Source organism: Bos mutus, chromosome 2 (assembly GCF_027580195.1).
Source record: "Bos mutus isolate GX-2022 chromosome 2, NWIPB_WYAK_1.1, whole genome shotgun sequence".
In the NCBI taxonomy this organism is placed as follows: domain Eukaryota; kingdom Metazoa; phylum Chordata; class Mammalia; order Artiodactyla; family Bovidae; genus Bos; species Bos mutus.
The window spans coordinates 20,831,102-20,848,914 of NC_091618.1; the positions used below are offsets into that span (position 1 = coordinate 20,831,102).

At 43.4% G+C, this 17,813-nt stretch overlaps 1 protein-coding gene across 3 annotated transcripts in view; it reads right to left on the minus strand.

The window, feature by feature from the left end:
* Positions 1 to 17,129, minus strand: part of RHBDD1 (rhomboid domain containing 1) — a 135,190-nt gene extending 118,061 nt beyond the window's left edge. The window contains exons 1-2 of one of the 3 annotated variants that reach the window (XM_070385758.1): positions 16,971 to 17,095; positions 14,779 to 14,945 (exon numbers count right to left, since the gene is read on the minus strand). The gene's annotated coding sequence lies outside the window, so the exon portion shown is untranslated. Of the gene's footprint in view, positions 1 to 14,778; positions 14,946 to 16,970 lie in introns of all 3 variants that reach the window. The other 2 variants (XM_005890134.3, XM_070385748.1) reach the window with 2 other exon arrangements.
* Between the last annotated feature and the right edge of the window lie 684 nt (positions 17,130 to 17,813).

A 17,813-nucleotide genomic window follows, 5' to 3' on the forward strand; every position in this document is an offset into this window, starting at 1 on the left:
CCTCATAGCTCAGTTGGTAAATCATCTGCCTGCAATGCAGGAGACCCTGGTTCAATTCCTGGGTCAGGAAGATCCCCTGGAGAAAGAAATGGCAACCCACTCCAGTATTCTTGCCTGGAGAATCCCATGGACAGAGAAGCCTGGCAGGCTACAGTCCATGGGGTCACAAGAGTCGGACACGACTTAGCAACTAAACCACCACCACCACCATTCAGAACATAACTGCCCAATTTAATGGAAATCCTTTCAGCAGTTTTAGTGAGAAAGCTTCAGAGAGAGAAATTCCATTTCTTTCTCATTTAAAGAGACCAAGATGACAGTGCTCTTAAATTGGACTACTAGAACTCAAAATCAGCTCATCATACCAGACAGTGCTTGTTTATCTGGCAAGCCCTTCAACCTTCTGCCTCTCACAAACGCCACCCTTGCCGCTACTGTCTATGCTTTTGAGACCCCTCCATGGTCCTATCCATCACTCAAAAAGTAAATGTCCACATTTCCATGGGTTTCCCAGGTAGTACTAGTGGCAAAGAATCCATCTGCCAATGCAGGAGACGCAGGAGACCTGGGTTCAATCCCTGGCTTGGGAAGATCCCCTGGAGAAGGAAATGGCAACCCACCGTAGTATTCTTGCCTGGGAAATCCTATGGACAGAGGAGCCTGGAGGGCCACAGTCCACAGGGTTTCAAAGAGTCGGACACGACTGAGCACTTGTCGGCAGCACGTTTCCACAGCACGTAAGAAATTCCTGGAATGACTATATGGGGTTAAATAAAAATCTTTTGTAATTTTAGTTTGTGATCTAGAGGCAGACCAGGAAACAGCTCAAACTTCTGATGCACAGTCCATCTTTTTTTTTTAACTCCATAGAAACCCTGAAACAAGATGTCAGCTACTTTGCTTTCACATAGCTGTTTCTTGGTGGTAAACTCAAGTTTAAGAGAATTCTTATAGGTTCTTAAAAAAAAAAAGAGAGAGAGAGACTAAAACGTTTCATTTTTAGCTCAATCTCTCCTTATATAGCATACAATTCAATGAGAACTATTTTAGGTAGTAATAAGTGAGAAAAGGGTGAATGTTTAAATATTTCCATTTAGCCAAGGGTTTGCTTGTATGAAAAGTAAGATCTCACCAAAGAGCTAAGATAGAGCCACCCAGTTTAAGGTAGGTATTGCTCGTGGCAATAATGAGACCCACTGAAATGGATGCATTGTCAAGTGAGCTATCACTGTGGGTGCCGGGCTTTATCTTACCAGGAACTCTGGGAGCTGGTACAGATAATACCCTCAGTGTTAATGCCAAGGGCTAGGACTCTGCCTTAACTCCCTGTCACTGGTGGCTTGTCAGAGCAGGAAAGGTGGGTGTCACGGGCCACAGAAACACTCGGGTAAAGAACCGCAGGTACTGAAGGCTGGAAGTCTGTCAGAGGACACCAAGGGCACAGGGATGTGGGCATCACGCCCTGATGTGAGACACACTCCCTGCCACTCCTCCCAACCCGTTCAACTCTGCCCCAACCTTCAGAGCCCCTCTCCTGAGTTGCACCCTTAATGTCAGATTCCTCAGCCATCTCAGCATTCACAAAATCTCCCCCAATGCCTTCCACGTGTACGATCCACCTGTGCCAACAGGATGTCTTTTTATCATCTCCACTACACTGTGTTTTCAGGATACCTCAGGGTTTGAGAGCATATATTCTGGAGTCTAAACTGGTCCCAGTGACTGGCTTTAGCCTTAAGAGCTGTGTGAAGTTGTGTAAGTCACTTAACCTAAGCCCCCGTTTCCTGCTGTGAAAATGGAATAATAATAATAATAGCTAAACCTGATCCTGTCCAAGTCTCTTGGACAGCAGGGAGATCAAACCAGTCGATCTTAAAGGAAATTAATCCTAAATATTCATTGGAAGGACTGATGCTGAGGCTGAAGCTCCAGTATTTTGGTCACTTGATGCAAAGAGCTGACTCATTAGAAAAGACCCTGATGCTGGGCAAAGACTGAAGGCAGGAGGAAAAGAGGGTATCAGAGGATGAGATGACTGGATGGTACTACTGATGCAATGGACATGAACTTGGGCAAACTTCGGGAGATGGTGAGAACAGGGAGGCCTGGCATGCTGCAGTGCATGGGGTTGCAAAGAGTTGGACATAACTGGGTGACTGAATAACAACAAACCTGATCCTAGAATTCTTGCAAGGATTCAGTGACCTAAAACACCAAGTTCTTAGAATGACGTCAAGCACACAGTCAACACATTCAATCTCAGCTCATGTTTTAATGACTTAAACAGAGATACCCATTTGTTACTGAGTTTAAGTTTTCCTCAACACGTTGACTAAAGTTACACTCTCATATAGTACGAGTTCATCCTTGGCAGCACTGTCCTCAAGCTTTACACCTGCACTATTACCCGATAAAGTTAATTCACAGATCAGGACCCACGTAATGAACGCTGCCTCAAAGGTCTGGCTCATGCCACAAATCTAAACCCAAGTCAGCCTGCTTTTATGGGAACAGCCTCGCTGCCCAAGAAACCTAACGCCAACCACAATCCTCCAGATCAGCTTTAGTCAGGTCATCTTACTCTCTTGAAAAAACAGGTCCTGCTCGCCTCAAAAGGAAACCACCCCCTACCCCCTAGCCAACCATGCTGTTTCTTGCCTCTTCTAACATTCTGTAAAACTCATGCGTGTACATGTGTGTGTGCTCAGTCATGTCCAACACTTTGTGACTCCATAGACTATAGCCCGCCAGTCTCCTCTGACCATGGAATTTTCCAGGCAACGATACTGGAATGGGTTGCCATTTCCTACTCCAGGGCGTCTTCCTGACCCAGAGATCGAACCCACATCTCCCGCATCCCTGCATTGGCAGGCAGGTTCTTTACCATTATGCCACCTGGGAAGCCCTCATAAAACTCGCTCTGGCCCCAAATTCCCCAGGAATAAGGCTCCGCTGCTTGGGAGGTGCCCTGTCCCCCCACTCTATGAACAAAGGACACCAAACTCATCACTAAGTTGTCTTAGTTTTGTCATCCTGCATATCCCATTCAATCCTCTAAACTTTATGCGGCAGGTATTATTTCATTTTACAGATGAGTGGGGATTTTAATCAAGATAATCTGGCTCCAGAGTCCTTGTTCTTAAAAGGAAGTTGTGAATCAGGTCTGTCTGCATGAAAGTTGTGAGTTTTTAACTCTTAAGATAGCCTATTCTTGTAGTAGTTTATCAGAACTGCCATGTAAGCATTTCAGTGAGTTACTACTGCTCAGTGGCCATGGTTCTAGGTAAGCTGTAGGGCAGGAGAGGTGCACCCCCAAACAGGCCACTTGGCATAAGGATTATCTTGAGCTGAATATAATTAAGAACAAGCAGATACAACTAAAGCTGCTTCCCCAATCTGCTTAAAAGCAGGACATAAATATGTGTAACCCCTCCCCCTTTACCAGGCGGGACAAAAGTTAATCACCAGAGACAACCTTAAAATTGGCCCCCCAAAAGATGTGCACGGCAAGCTTTGTCAGCTAGCCCTGAACTTCCATTAGTTCCCTGACCCTTTTGCCTTCCTACCATTTGCTGCCCTAGAAACTCAAAGCCCTTTGCCTTTGCCTTGTCACTTCTCAAAGAAATGTATCGTTCCTTTGCTAGGATGCTGTATAAGCCCAAGTTCTAACCAACTCTTGAGCTACTCATCACTAGCTATGGTACTTCCACCATCTGAGCCACCAGGGAAGCGCACTAAAAGCTGTACTACATGAATTCTCCAGGCAAGAATACTGGAGTGGGTAGTCATTCCTGTCTCCAGGGGATCTTCCCAACCCAGGGGTTGAACTCGGGTCTCCTGCATTGCAGATAAGGAGAAGTGGGCATCAGAGGACGAGATGGCTATGAACATGAACGGGGGCCAATTCCGGGAGATGGTGAGGGACAGGGAGACCCGGCGTGCTGCAATCCATGGGGTTGCAGAGGGCTGGTCATGACTGGATAACTGAACAACCACCAAGATACTTCCACTGTGTGCACAAGCTTAGCTGCAATTCTCAAAATGAGCCTTTATCTCCAGATTTGGGGGTGGCAGTTTGCCCTGTGACCTCAATTCTGACAGATCTAAGAAAAAGTCACTGATTTTCAGTTTGTTCAGGGTTCTTCTTGTTGTGAAAACCAGGGTAATGACCTGCAAGCTCTTCACATGTCATTGCTGAAATAGGAAGTCACTCCTACTGTCTTTTGATAAGAGAAATGACACTTCAACCACCAAAAGAATTAGGAAGGACATTATTTGAGCATAAAGACTTGTCTTTGCTAAGAAAGTGCAATTGGTGACTTTCATCACACACCAAAATATATACGCACTTTGAAGTATTTCAAATGTAGAAAATTTCAGAACACAGAGCTTTTACTCTACCAAATGTAACTGTTTCTTGACACAAAGTAACTTGAGGTACAAAGTAATGCTCAAATACCCAACCTCTTTTGGTAATTGTCATTGCCATAGCTTAAAAAACAACAACAAAAAATCTGTTTCTAAAATCAAGTTAAGAAACAAAACAGTAACAGTAATCCAAATGTCACTTTTCTCATTTTGGAATATACTCTACACACATAGAGAAGCTGAGGAACAAAAGCCCCTGCTCCTTTGCTGACTTTTCTCCCACCAGGACCAGGGCTCGACCTGGCAAGGACTCTGGAAAGAAGGGCATGAAGCACAGCGATATGAAGGGTGCCCTGCCCAGCATTCTTTCACCCTCAGGCCCAATCCTGCAAAGTAAGGCTTAATCTAAGCCACAGAACGGCAAACATCTTTTCTACCTTTTATGTGGACAGTAAGGAGATCAAACCAGTCAATCCTAAAGGAAATCAACCCTGAACATTCATTGGAAAGACTGATGCTGAAGCTGAAACTCCAATACTTTTGCCACCTGATGCGAAGAACTGACTCATTGGAAAAGACCCTGATGCTGGGGAAGACTGAAGGCAAGAGGAGAGGAGGGCAGCAGAGGATAAGATAGTATCACTGACTCAGTGGATGTGGGCTTGAGCAAACTCCAGGAGATAGTGAAGGACAGTGAAGCCTAACGTTTTGCACTTCATGAAGTCACAGAGTCAGATTTAGTGACTGAACAACAACAACCTCTTAAGCGACACTTTTCCAACTCTTAGCCCTGTGTTTCACCCTGGAAGGGGTATCTTCTTTTCACATTCAACAAATACTTAGGTAGCACTCATGAAGTGTAAAAATTTCTATACAACAGCCTCTTTGGGAGGAAAGGGTAACCTTTACCCCATCCTTGCTCTCATTTTATTCAGGGTGATCATGATTCATAAGAAAGTACCCAGTGATGAGTAACTCAAAAGATGGCTAGAACTTGGGCTTATACAGAATCTTAACAAAAGAACAATACATTTTTAGAGAAGTGACAAGGCAAAGGAAAAGGGTTTTGAGTTTCTAAGGCAAATTTCTTTGCCAAATCTCCAAATGCTGCCTGGTTGGATCACATCATTTTGCCTTTGAAGGACTTCTGCAGAAATGTACCTTCATATTATTTGAGGCCCTGACATAGGTCTCACTCACCCGAGGGACTGCTGCAGAGGAATCATTTTCACATTGTCATAAAACACTGTTCAGACTTCTCCGTCCCTGTGCAAAATCCTACCAGAGCTAGAAAGGCTTAATTTCACCTAAGAAGTGCCTGTGCTCTCTTCTGCTGAGAGCTACTAGTCATTTGGTTGCTTTTTTTCCCCCTTTACTACCAACTTCTGTCTTAAGTCATTTCTAAAACTGACACTTTCTGGAAATGGGCAAATGTACAAATTTGTGCCAATATAAATGTACAAATATGTGCCAATATAAAAAGGTATTAAGTCAATTCAATTCAGAGAATACCTTAGGAAGAATCCCTACCTGCATCAGACTTTGAAAAAGCAGATAAAAGGAGGAAAGGTATTTGTGCTGTTAGTATATGTGTTAGTCATTCAGTCGTGTCCAACTCCTTACAATCCTATGGGCTGTAGCTCGCCAGGATCCTCTGTCCATGGAATTCTCCAGGCAAGAATACTGGAGTGGGTAGTCTTTCCCTTCTCCAGGGGATCTTTCTGACCCAGGGGTCGAACCCAGGTCTCCCTCATTGCAGGCAAATTCTTTACCATCTTAGCCACCAGGAAAGCTGTTAGCATAGAGACAGCAAATAGGTGAAACATGCTTGTGTGTGCCTGCTCAGTCATGTCTGACTCTCTGTGACCCCAAGGACTGTAGCCCACCAGGCTCCTCTGACCATGGGATTTCCCAGGCAAGAATACTGAAGTCGGTTATTTCTTCCTCCAAGGGATCTTCCCGACAAAGGGACTGAACCCACACCTCCTGCACTGGCAGGCAGGTTCTTCACCACTGCGCCACCACAGAAACCCAAAATATGCTTAGCGAAGTTTAAACGCATTAGGCTGCTCAGTTCTGCTATAATGCTTGTTTTGTAACAAGCAGATTTGTTCAAATGCAATTAATATTGATATATCAGGGAACAATCTGAATACAAAGTCTGCATCAGATTTGCACAGTTTCATCAGCAAGTCCTAAGTGAATGCAGGAAACTGCACTCTGCTAAAGCAAGCTGTACAGACATTCATAAAATGTACACATTTGCGCACTTTGAACACCCACCAGCGGCCTAAAGTTCACTGCGTATTTAATAAGTTACGCACCTCCACGTCCCCAGCTACGACTCACCCATCCAGATGATCCTTCCTCCACCACGTGACAGTTATTCACAAGCTTCAGTCCTTCTGACAACCACTTCTGACAGCAAAGTTTAGAACTTTGGGAAGGGAAAGTGCCATATTTCTTATGTACTTCTGTATTTATCATTTAAGGAGTGTAAAACCATGCTACCATTAGGTTCCTATCTTTTTTTTTTAAAGGTACCACTGATAAAGGTTTTGAGTGTTTTGCTCCTAGTACCCTTTGCGCCATAAGCTCTCTGGTTTTTACCACATGATTTTGTACAGTCTGGTGGTTTGGGGAATGCCTCTGTCACTTTTGGCAGAGCTGACTATTCCTCGAGTCTAAAGTGTGTGGGAAGGAGGACAGTCTGTATTCGGGAACTGCTGCTCTTTAGCCAATGTTATCCCACATCCACTCTGTATTTTATTTCTATCATTCCACTCTGTAACCCAAACTACCCAGCTTAGAGGCTCTTGTCACTCAAATATTTAAACACCATATACTCTGAACTTTCTTGGACAAATTAGAATAAGAGGGGATAAATTCTCTTTCAACCTACCAAATATGCCCATTTTTCCCCCCTTAAGTCTTCTCTACCAAAAGCTATTTCACCTTCCTTCACATGGAATTTAAAACCAAGACTCATTTAATTTTGGCATTTGTTTACTTGACTGTATGTCCTAGGAGTGTCAAGGTTTCACGTCCGATTACAATTATTCAATGACACAAAACATCTGTGTTTGGCCAGATGCTTTTAGTAAGAGATATCAGTACAACATTCAAGGGCAACAATTTCAGCAAAGAAGTAAAAGCAGCGTGAAAGTAAGAACCCAAGATCAGATGTTCTGACAACACATGCAGCTCAATGAGCCAACTGCATTTACATGCATTGTGCATGTGTGACTCCAGACAGCATACAAGGTCAAACCGCTGTCAGTGACAATAAGCTTCCAAACTTCTGGTCAATTATCTGGTTAATAACAAAAGACAAGGCTATGACATCATTACGGCTATAATTAATTTACACAGATCTGCTTCCTGTTAATCGAATACATCTTTAAAAGCACTTAATTACTTTTCACCTAGAAAGCCAACACTCAGCTTTGTTAGGCGAAAAGCAACCTTGCTGAATTCAACATGAGAGGCTGTCAGGCTGCTCTAAGACATAAAGGACAAGTCTTCACAGGGCACACTGCTGCAATACAGGAGCTGCTGCCACATCCACAGCAAACAGATGCACAAGATGATGGATAGCACAACACATTCGAACAGTTTCTGAAGACAAAGAAGTTGTCAGCGAACGGGGAGGGTAAACAGACAGATTCTAGCTAAGGAAACATCATGGTGTTTTTTGTCAAAATGACATACAGGACTAGTAATATTAACATATGGAGTACAGGACAGTAGTTAAGGGCATGGTCTTTGGTAAAAGCTCCAAAATACGCCAGCCATGTGACTTTATAGGAAAGTTACTAACTGCTGGTTTCTCACCAGTACAAGGAGATAATGTAGCCACATGTGGGACTGTGAAGCTCAAATGAGATTATGTATATAAAATCATAAATTGGAATATGATATGATTTTTAATGCATATAAACACATAAAATGAGGTTTAAGCCGAATAATTGATGCTTTTGAACTGTGGTGTTGGAGAAGACTCTTGAGAGTCCCTTGGACTGCAAGGAGATCCAACCAGTCCATTCTGAAGGAGATTAGCCCTGGGATTTCTTTGGAAGGAATGATGCTAAAGCTGAAACTCCAGTACTTTGGCTACCTCATGCGAAGAGTTGACTCATTGGAAAAGACTCTGATGCTGGGAGGGATTGGGGGCAGGAGGAGAAGGGGACGACAGAGGATGAGATGGCTGGATGGCATCACCGACTCGATGGATGTTAGTCTAAGTGAACTCTGGGAGTTGGTGATGGACAGGGAGGCCTGGTGTGCTGTGATTCATGGGGTCGCAGAGTCAGACATGACTGAGGGACTGAACTGAACTGAACTGATTAAAAATTCTAAAAAGCTTGATTTTATAACTTAGTAACCAAATAGCCTTTTTCTGGGCTACCTATGATCCTACATTTTTAAACTGTATTGTGTGATACAATTATACACTTTTTTAAAAAACATGATGGGCTATGTGGAAGGCACAACAAAACAGAAAAAAAAATTTAACTAAAATAAATTTAACAATAAAATTTCAAACCAGAGTTTTTGTCAAGATGATCTGAATCATTACATTTGAGAATTTAATGAGCCTCCATTTTAGGATTAAAAAAAAATGTCAGATGGCAAAAGTTTAATTTCCTCCCCCCTTTTTAGAGTGTTATACTCTTGATTAAATGATCTTTATACACGAAAAATAAAATACTGGATTTCGTATATAATCTTGACTTGTGCTCCATCGTGAGGTGAATTAGTGCCAACTCCAATTCTGATCCATCATCACTTATGATTTCCAGTATCAATCATAAGCCGGTTCCTTCTCTCACAGACTACAAGTTTTAGTGTAATGAGGGCTCATTAAAGTTCTCCGACTGACAGCCCTTCAGACGTGGGTCCTTCAACCAGGAGGCGCTCAGGGAGCAGCAGTGCCAGCAGTCCACCGTCACTCCCTTCAAGAGGATTTAGGGAACTCCACGCTCACGCTCACTCCACACCGGATTTCTTTGTTTACCTAAAGTCCGTGAAAAGGTGAGAGCCATAACCCCATTTAAACTAACGCATGTAAGAACTGTTAGTGAATTATTTATGGAACTGAAATCCTCCTAGCACAGGAAGAAGTCAAGAGGGGAATGGCATGCAAGACATCAGAAATGTTCATGTTCCTCAAGCACAGAGGACGTCGGCTAATTACCAGGTGGTGGAGACAGCCTGGGTTTGTTTGTTTTGCTTTGCTGTCTGGCCAGCATCAATTTCGTTCTTTCAATAACAGGTGAGAGATGGCTCTCACTCCCATTGGATGTGGTCCTGGAAGGACCACAAATCAGGGGTGCATTTCCTACATGGATTCGAGGGTGACACTGACCAAAACTGGAATAACAGCTCTTTTCCTGGAATCTAAAACCTGTGCAGAGATACTAAACAGCTTCCGGATCTGATATTCAGAACATTAAAGAATTTTCCAGATCTACCCAAGTCTACTCTGGAGAAGGAAATGGCAACCCACTCAAGTATTCTTACCTGGAGAATCCCATGGACAGAGGGGCCTGGTGGGCTACAGTCCACGGGGTTGCAAAGAGTCGGACACGACTGAGTGACTTCACTTCACTTCACTTCACCCAAGTCTACTCAAGCCTCGAGTGCTTATCTGGCTGCTGTCCTGTGGTTTTGGCTTTTCTGTAGATTTTCTGAGCTTATTTATATATTTCCATTAAATCTCCTGTTCTTGAATAAGTTGGGCTTCCCTTGTGGCTCAGCTGGTAAAGAATCTGCCTGCAATGTGGGAGACCTGGGTTTGACCCAGGGGTTGGAAACATCCCCTGGAGAAGAGAATGGCTACCCTCTTTAATATGCTGGCCTGGAGAATTCCATGTATAGTCCATGGGGTCACTAAGAGTTGAACACAACTGAGCAACTTTCACTTTCTTGAACAAGTTATCAAGGTAACTTAGTTAACTTCTGTTTTCACAGTCGAAGAACCCTACCCAGATATTAGGGCATTTGCCAAGGGCGAGCAGCAGATCCTAGTATCTTTCAAGCATCACCAACTCTCATTTTTTATTGAGTCCATACAACACTCTAGCTGACCAGAAGAACCGCAACTGGGAGGGTATATAAGCAGCATCCCAAAGGCTGGCCATACACAAGCTATTCCCAAAGAAAGAAGCGTGCACAGAGCTGAGGAGGTGAGCACAAAAGCAGCTTCTGCGTACACAAGGCAAAGCCCTCTCAGTGCCATACACTTGGTGCATAAATTTGGACACTAAATGAAGGAATATTATTTCAAAAGGAAGAACTGATTGTCTTAAATGTGGCTTCTACTTATACAAAATTGATGGTTTTTCAGGAAAACTTCTAATTACTGAAGTGATGTACTCCCTTTGTTCTGCATTGAAAGTAAGACTAGTCTATACACTTAATAAAATGTTATCAGTTGATAAAACTTCTGGCTAGAACTTTAGGACAATGAATTATTCAGATTCATGGGAGGAAGGGAGGGAGAAAGGAGAGGAGGAAGAGAGAGAAGAAAGGAAAAACGGGGTAAGAGACTTAAATTTCATAGCCTTCAGAAAGGAACGCAGAGGTATCCTGCATGCTTTTCTGTGGAAAGGTTTAACCCTCCTTTCCACCACAATGCACTTTCATTAACAGATCTAAATATCCACATTTCTCTAATCGTGAACCCAGAGAAGAAAACCAATGAATGCGAAACTACAGCAATAAAAGCACTAAGCATGTAAGTCAATATATCTTCATCTATATTCCATCATTTAAGAAATATCTGAGCCTCTACTAACAGACAAGCTCTGTCCTTATAGACAACCATAGTCTTGAGAGAGAGACAGACAGACAAACAGCAACATTACAGTGTGATAAAGAACTGTAACAGGTCTGCAAATAAAGATGCATTAAGTGTCTGGAAAATAGCAAAGGTAAGTTTTAAAATTCAGTATGGGATGTGGACTTTTCTATGGCTCTGTAAAGAATCTGACCGCAATGCAGGAGACCCCAGTTCAATCCCTGGTTTGGAAAGATGCCCTGGAGAAGAGAGTGGCTACCCACTCCAGTATTCTTACCTGGGAAATCTCATGGACAGAGGAGCCTGGCAGGCTACAATCCCCAATCCACAGAGTCACAAAGAGTCAGACACAACTGAGCTACTAACACTTTATGGGGTGTGGGAGGAAAGAAAGAAAGAAAGTCCTGGATCAAGTATTATCCTGTGGGCAACGCGGAGGGAGATGAAATGTCCAGGACACAGAGTCAAAGCAGTGGAGCCATTCCACAAAAAGAAATGGATGAAATTTTAAGTCATCATTTGGTGGATGTAACACAGGGCGAATGTTTAGAAAGCAAAAAGGTCCCTTATTAATACAAAATGAACATTCCTTGGAAAGAGAAAGACCTGAAGACTCTGGTGTGTAGGAACTTCTACCTGGGCAGCAGGCACAATGTTTATTCCTACATCTGTTCAAAGTCAGCATCACAACTGATTCGTTACAATATACATCACTGCAAATGTCTTGTATTTTTAACATAAAAAAAAGGTAGCAAAATTTCTTTCACAGTGTTGCCCAAGAGACTTTGCTCAAGGGAAATACACATAGGCCCTTATATATTATTTATACAAAACTGAAGTCATTGCCATCTGTATCTAAATTTCATTCATAACTATCCTGATATTGTGACTTTGGATTTAAAAAATGCATAAGCAAGAAACAGCCATTGGTGTAGTAACAACATTCCTGGGGTTAAAGCCAGATTTGGGGTCAAATCTAGACACGTACTAGTATGTGGTTTTGGGCAAATCACATAATCAATCCTGCTTCAGTTTCTTTATCCATGGATGATGAAAATTCCACTTACTTTCTGGCATCATCAGGAAGAAGAAATGCAGTAGCCTGTCATGTAAGAGCACATAGCACATCCCCAAAGTTTGTTTTCCATTCTCCCTTCTTCTCCATAAAGTAATGAGCCTTCTGCCCCCATGGAACTAGACTTTATTGCTTTATAATTATGATATCCATGTAACAATGTCCAAAAGAGGAGGTGGTAAATAACACCAACATGCAAACCTGAATGCACACATTGTTAGCTGGCTACCAGCTAGATCCCCAGGGGCTCTTGCACACTATCTATTGCTTCCCAGAAATTTGATACATTTTCTCTCCTGAATACAGCCAAAATTATCCACTGGCTTTGAAATATCACCATCATGATGTTGCACAGAGCAGCTGGTTGATTGAAAGTGACTCCCCCTCCCCCACACTCCAGCTGTCACCAGGAAACCCTCCTCAGTGTGTGAAAAAGGACAATGTGATAATACTACTACTGCTATTAATAACAATCTAACAAATACTTAGCATTTGAGATTATTTTTCTTATGAAAGCTCACTCTTAACTGGAAATTAACTCTTTAAGAAAAACCTTTTACCATATAAATGCAAACCAGCTGTTTTCATACAACAGAAAACCAAAGGACAGTAAACACAAGTAATATATTTCCACTGACTCCTTGTTTCTTGTTCCTTGAGTCACTTATAATGCTAAACAACAGCCAGTTAAAATACTAAATAGTTTTAAATGTGCTAACAGATGTCACAAGCTTAGAGTGATTATAAAAAAAAAAAACAAACCTCAGATGATTTCTCAAAATATGTGCCTAGATTCCTATTTTTGTATTAATCACATTGAAGGTTGGATTTTTCTTTTCTAATAGCCACTCATTTCTCTGTAAGAGAAGCATATGTATGGCATGTTTGACATTGCTAAAAATGCTGGAAGTTGTTTTTAGAACATGTTTGTGAATCCCACTCAGGAATTCTCAGCGCCCGGACTTCTTGGGTACAGTACAGCTCAATCTCCTGAGGATTTCCACACCAAGATGAGGAGTTTCACACCTTCTGACTCAGCAGGGTCACTGCAGGAGGTTCAGGATAAGCCCTTCAAACTCTCAAAGCCTCTCAGCTCCTGAGCTTTACAAGATGCTGCTAAACAGTTTCCCCTGCTACAAAAATCTGAGGTCCCCTGCTTAGCTGACTGACTGGAACTGCAGCACAAAAGGTGATCTTTTTAAGGCATTTCTATCTCTGTAATGGCTTTTAAAAGAATTTTTACAAATACACATATAATGTATAGATTATCTGTCCCCACTCCCACATTACATACATTGCCAAGTAAACAAAATTACGACCTCGTAATGACACCTTCCGTGCTCACATATTCATACGTAATATACACAGAAATACAAGAGATTTTTGGTATTTTAAAAAATGGAACACAAAACTTTTTGCTTTGCTATCATTAAGCATCCATATTGCAAAATAATGATTTCAGAGCTGACAGCATTTTCTTATTCTTTGGTGCACGTCTTCAGTGAAGTCTCATCTCCTGTGACAAGTGCCCCTTCCTCTAGCTATCCCTGTTAACTGAAGATACTTAAATATTAACCCCTGATCCTGACCCTGTCCTTTCAGTACACACACAAAACAATGCAGGAAAGTTGCTCTGTTACAGTGATAGACCTGAAAATGGTGTTCTTCCATTGGGCTTAGAGGTTTAACTTTCTCCAAGTGTTTGCTTTCTCTCATACGTAATAATGTGAAAGCTTTGACTCCTCAGCATTTTGCTTTAAAAAAGAAAAAGTCAGTGCAGTTAGGTAATTAACAGAATCACCTCATTTATAAAAATATTACGAGGCAATGAATGAGATCAAGCTAGATTTGAGGTGATAACCACCTTTTCTCCCTTGTCCAATGTTTAGCAGTTACCTGAGCCTCTCAGTGTCACAGACGTGTTTTGCACTGGATTTTATTTTATTCAATGTCTTAAGGTAGTCCACACCATGCTATGCTATGCTATGCTAAGTCACTTCAGTCGTGTCCGACTCTGTGCGATCCCATAAACGGCAGCCCACCAGGCTCCCCGTCCCTGGGATTCTCCAGGCAAGAACACTGCAGTGGGTTGCCATTTCCTTCTCCAGTGCATGAAAGTGAAAAGTGAAAGTGAAGTCACTCAGTCATGTCCAACTCCTAGCAACCCCATGGACTGCAACCCACGAGGCTCCTCCGTCCATGGGATTCTCTAGGCAAGAGTGCTGGAGTGGGGTGCCATTGCCCTCTCCATCCACACCATGACTCCTACTCTATAGGAGAGGAAATGAATACTGGGAAGATATTAACTTGTCCGCTGGACATGATCAGTACGTAACAAGAAGCGGGGTTCAAAGCAGAGTCTGCCTGACCCCAACCGCAGAGACCTGCCTCTCAGACACAGAGGACAAGAAAAATGGGCCTTTGTGAAAACTGAAGGCTTCATGGTGGGACAGTGTTAAGTTAGTAGCAGCATTAACAAAACTACTTATAGGAGCTGAAATCTACGCTGACTCCTGTTTATCTGAAAACTCACCACAATACCCAGGAACCACAGTGCAGACTTAGGAGCAAAGACTTATCAAAGTGACGTGTAGTCTCAACCACAGTGTGGCACTCTTCTCAACATCACACTGAGTCTAGGCTTTAGGGCAGCTGCTTCAGGTCCTGAATACTTCTCTATATACCCCCAACACTGACGCCCTGAAAAGGGAAGGAAAATGTAAGCAAACACCGCAACTGATGTTTGGTCAAAACAGTGGATGGAGGGCATATCTAACTTAATTCCTGTGATGCCTCCGGAAAACAGAGATAAGTGGATAGGATGAGGCCTTCTCTGCTAATATTGCGGAGCTGTATGACACGCGGGAAAAAAAGATAAGGAGAGAAACATCTTCAGTCTTGCCTCTTGTTTTCAAGTCACTGCTCTGTAATACTTCTCAACTCTAAGGCTGAGGCTGGTCTATGGTCAGTTATCCACTTTATTTTTTTTTTTTTTTTAACAAGTTCTGGGGCAAAAGAAGGTTGGGAAAGACCAAAAGGCCGAAGAATTAAAAACTACTCTTTAACACAATTACTAATGTGGTTCTTAAAAATACCACAGCATAGGTATTAACTGAATATCCTACACTGGACAACCTCAACTGTATACAACACAATGAGAATCCATAAACAAAATGCCCTCTAAGCAGCAGCAGAGGCACAATATTCGTGCACTACAACTCACATCTAAACCAAAGAAGAATCCTTCTAGCATAATCTATGTACTTATTTTAGGCAAATTACTTAACATCTCATTCTAACAAATTACTTAATAACATCTCATCTGTTTTCCATCTGTGTTAAAACATTTTTCCTGAATTTTCACAAAGAATACCCACAGCCTTATGAAGTTATCTGTAACTAGTCCAAGGTCCTACAGGACTTCCCTGGTGGCTCAGACTGTAAAGCGTCTGTCTACAACGCAGGAGACCTGGGTTCGATCCCTGGGTTGGGAAGATTCCCTGGAGAAGGAAACGGCAACCCACTCCAGTACTCTTGCCTAGAAAATCCCATGGACAGAGGAGCTTGGTGCAGGCTATTGTCCAAAGAGAAGAGTCGGGCACGACTGAGCGACTTCACTTCACTTCAGTCCAAGGTCCTACACCTAGGAAAGGCTTCACCTGGATTCAAATTCCATTCTGTGACTCCACAATGGCTGGCTGCTCTTTATTGAGCATTTCTCAAACTTTAGCACCCAGGTGTACTGGGATCAGTTGGCAATCTCCTTAAAACAGATTTCTGATTCATGGAGTTTGGGGTAAGACTCTTCACTTTGCAGTTCCAACAAGTTACCAGGTGTTGTTGATGCCAGTAATCCTGAGACAACTTAGGAACGCAATGCACTGCATTCTTCTAACATGACTTGTTTTCTCAACCCATGCCACACCAGCAGCAAATTAGAAGCTTTAGATTTAAGTTATTAGAACCAGAAATGTGTCATATAAATGTGAGACATCAGACAGATTTTTAAGAAGTAATTCCAAAGGACAACAACAACAACAAAAAACCCCCAAAAGCCGCAAAGTCCAGCTGTCACTGCAAAAGGGCCTACCCATCTCGATGACTCAGTCATAACTACGCAATTATTTATTGTGCTGGTAACCCTGAGTCTTCAAGAGAGCTTATGCTTGGTTTAGAAAAACATACACGCATAGGATCCGTTTTTGAATAGGTTTATAAGGCCTGGATATAAAAGGGTTGTGTACACTTAGTTTACTTCCTGTCCCCTATTAAGGGAAATATCACTACTCAGGTTAGGATTGTTTGCCAAACACAGGTGCAGAGAAAGAGTTCCTCTTTACAAGAGAAACTGAAACCACAAGCCACTGCTGATGCAACACCACTTTAAACTTCGAGCTTTCGTCAGGGATCCTTTAACCACCCCCTCTCCCCGAAACCAACGATCCCATCCTCCCAGCGCCTCTGCCCGTCCTTCCCGGTGCGATCGGCCTCAAGCAGAGACGCAGGATGAAGACGGTTAGATCTCCAGATAGAGTTGCTCCAGGAAATCCCCATTCTCGGACCGGCCGAGAGATCCCTGGATGCGGAGGCTGGGCCTCCAACCCCGCCCCAGCTCGGGTCGCAAGGAAGCGCCGACAGCCGCCCGCAGCCCTAGCCCCACAGGCGCCCGCGCCCGCGGCCCCGACTGGACTACCAGATCGGCGACGAACAGACGCGGAAACTTACGCTCTCTTACGGCCCGCCTGCGTCCCCACGTCTTCGCGAGCAAGTACGTCATCACGCACGGGCGCCGGCTCCCGGACGCTCCAGGTCCCGGCGGCCTGGGGGCGGGGAGAGAGAGTGGTTGACTTTGCGACGTCGCTTCTACGGCATTCGCCCAGTGGGCGGGCCACGGCGCATGCTCAGTTGCGCGCACGTGCGCGCTCTTCCTCGCAGGTTTCCCCGAGGGACCGCGAGCGGTGTTGGTGGCTTGGAGGACGCTCCTAGGACGCGAAAGGGAAAGGGCTGCGGCCGAGCATAGTGTGGAGGGTTTGTACCTTCCACTCATCTTCCAAGCTCCGAGTGACACCTAGATAATAACATTCCTTCTGCCATAAGTAACTGTTGGCTGCCTGTCATGCGTAAAGCAAGTGAATGGCCTGCATTCGAGTACATGGACGTGGGATGGAGTAGGCCCGATCGGGCTGAGAAACTGCCCTTCCGAGCCCTCCCACAGGCTCAGGACCTGCTGTATGGAAGAGTAACACACGTGGACTGGATGGCGGAAGAGATACCTGTTCATGAGTTATCAGACTCCGAAGAGCAGCCGACCCTCAGGGCGGAACCCGTGGTTACAAAGCAAGCTAGCAAAACAAGATTGTGGGTGTACATTTCACTCCGTAGAGCTTCCACTTGAGGCTACATTTCGAAGTTCATTTGCCATTTTAAGGCTTTAGGTGTTAAGTAATTTTTGTTACTGTATCATTTGATGTTATTTTGATTATGGATCCATTTCTGCCCTGGAGCAAGTTTTATGTTCGGTTGTAGGAGTCAGGTTAAGTTAAATGCTGTATTTCATACAATATAATA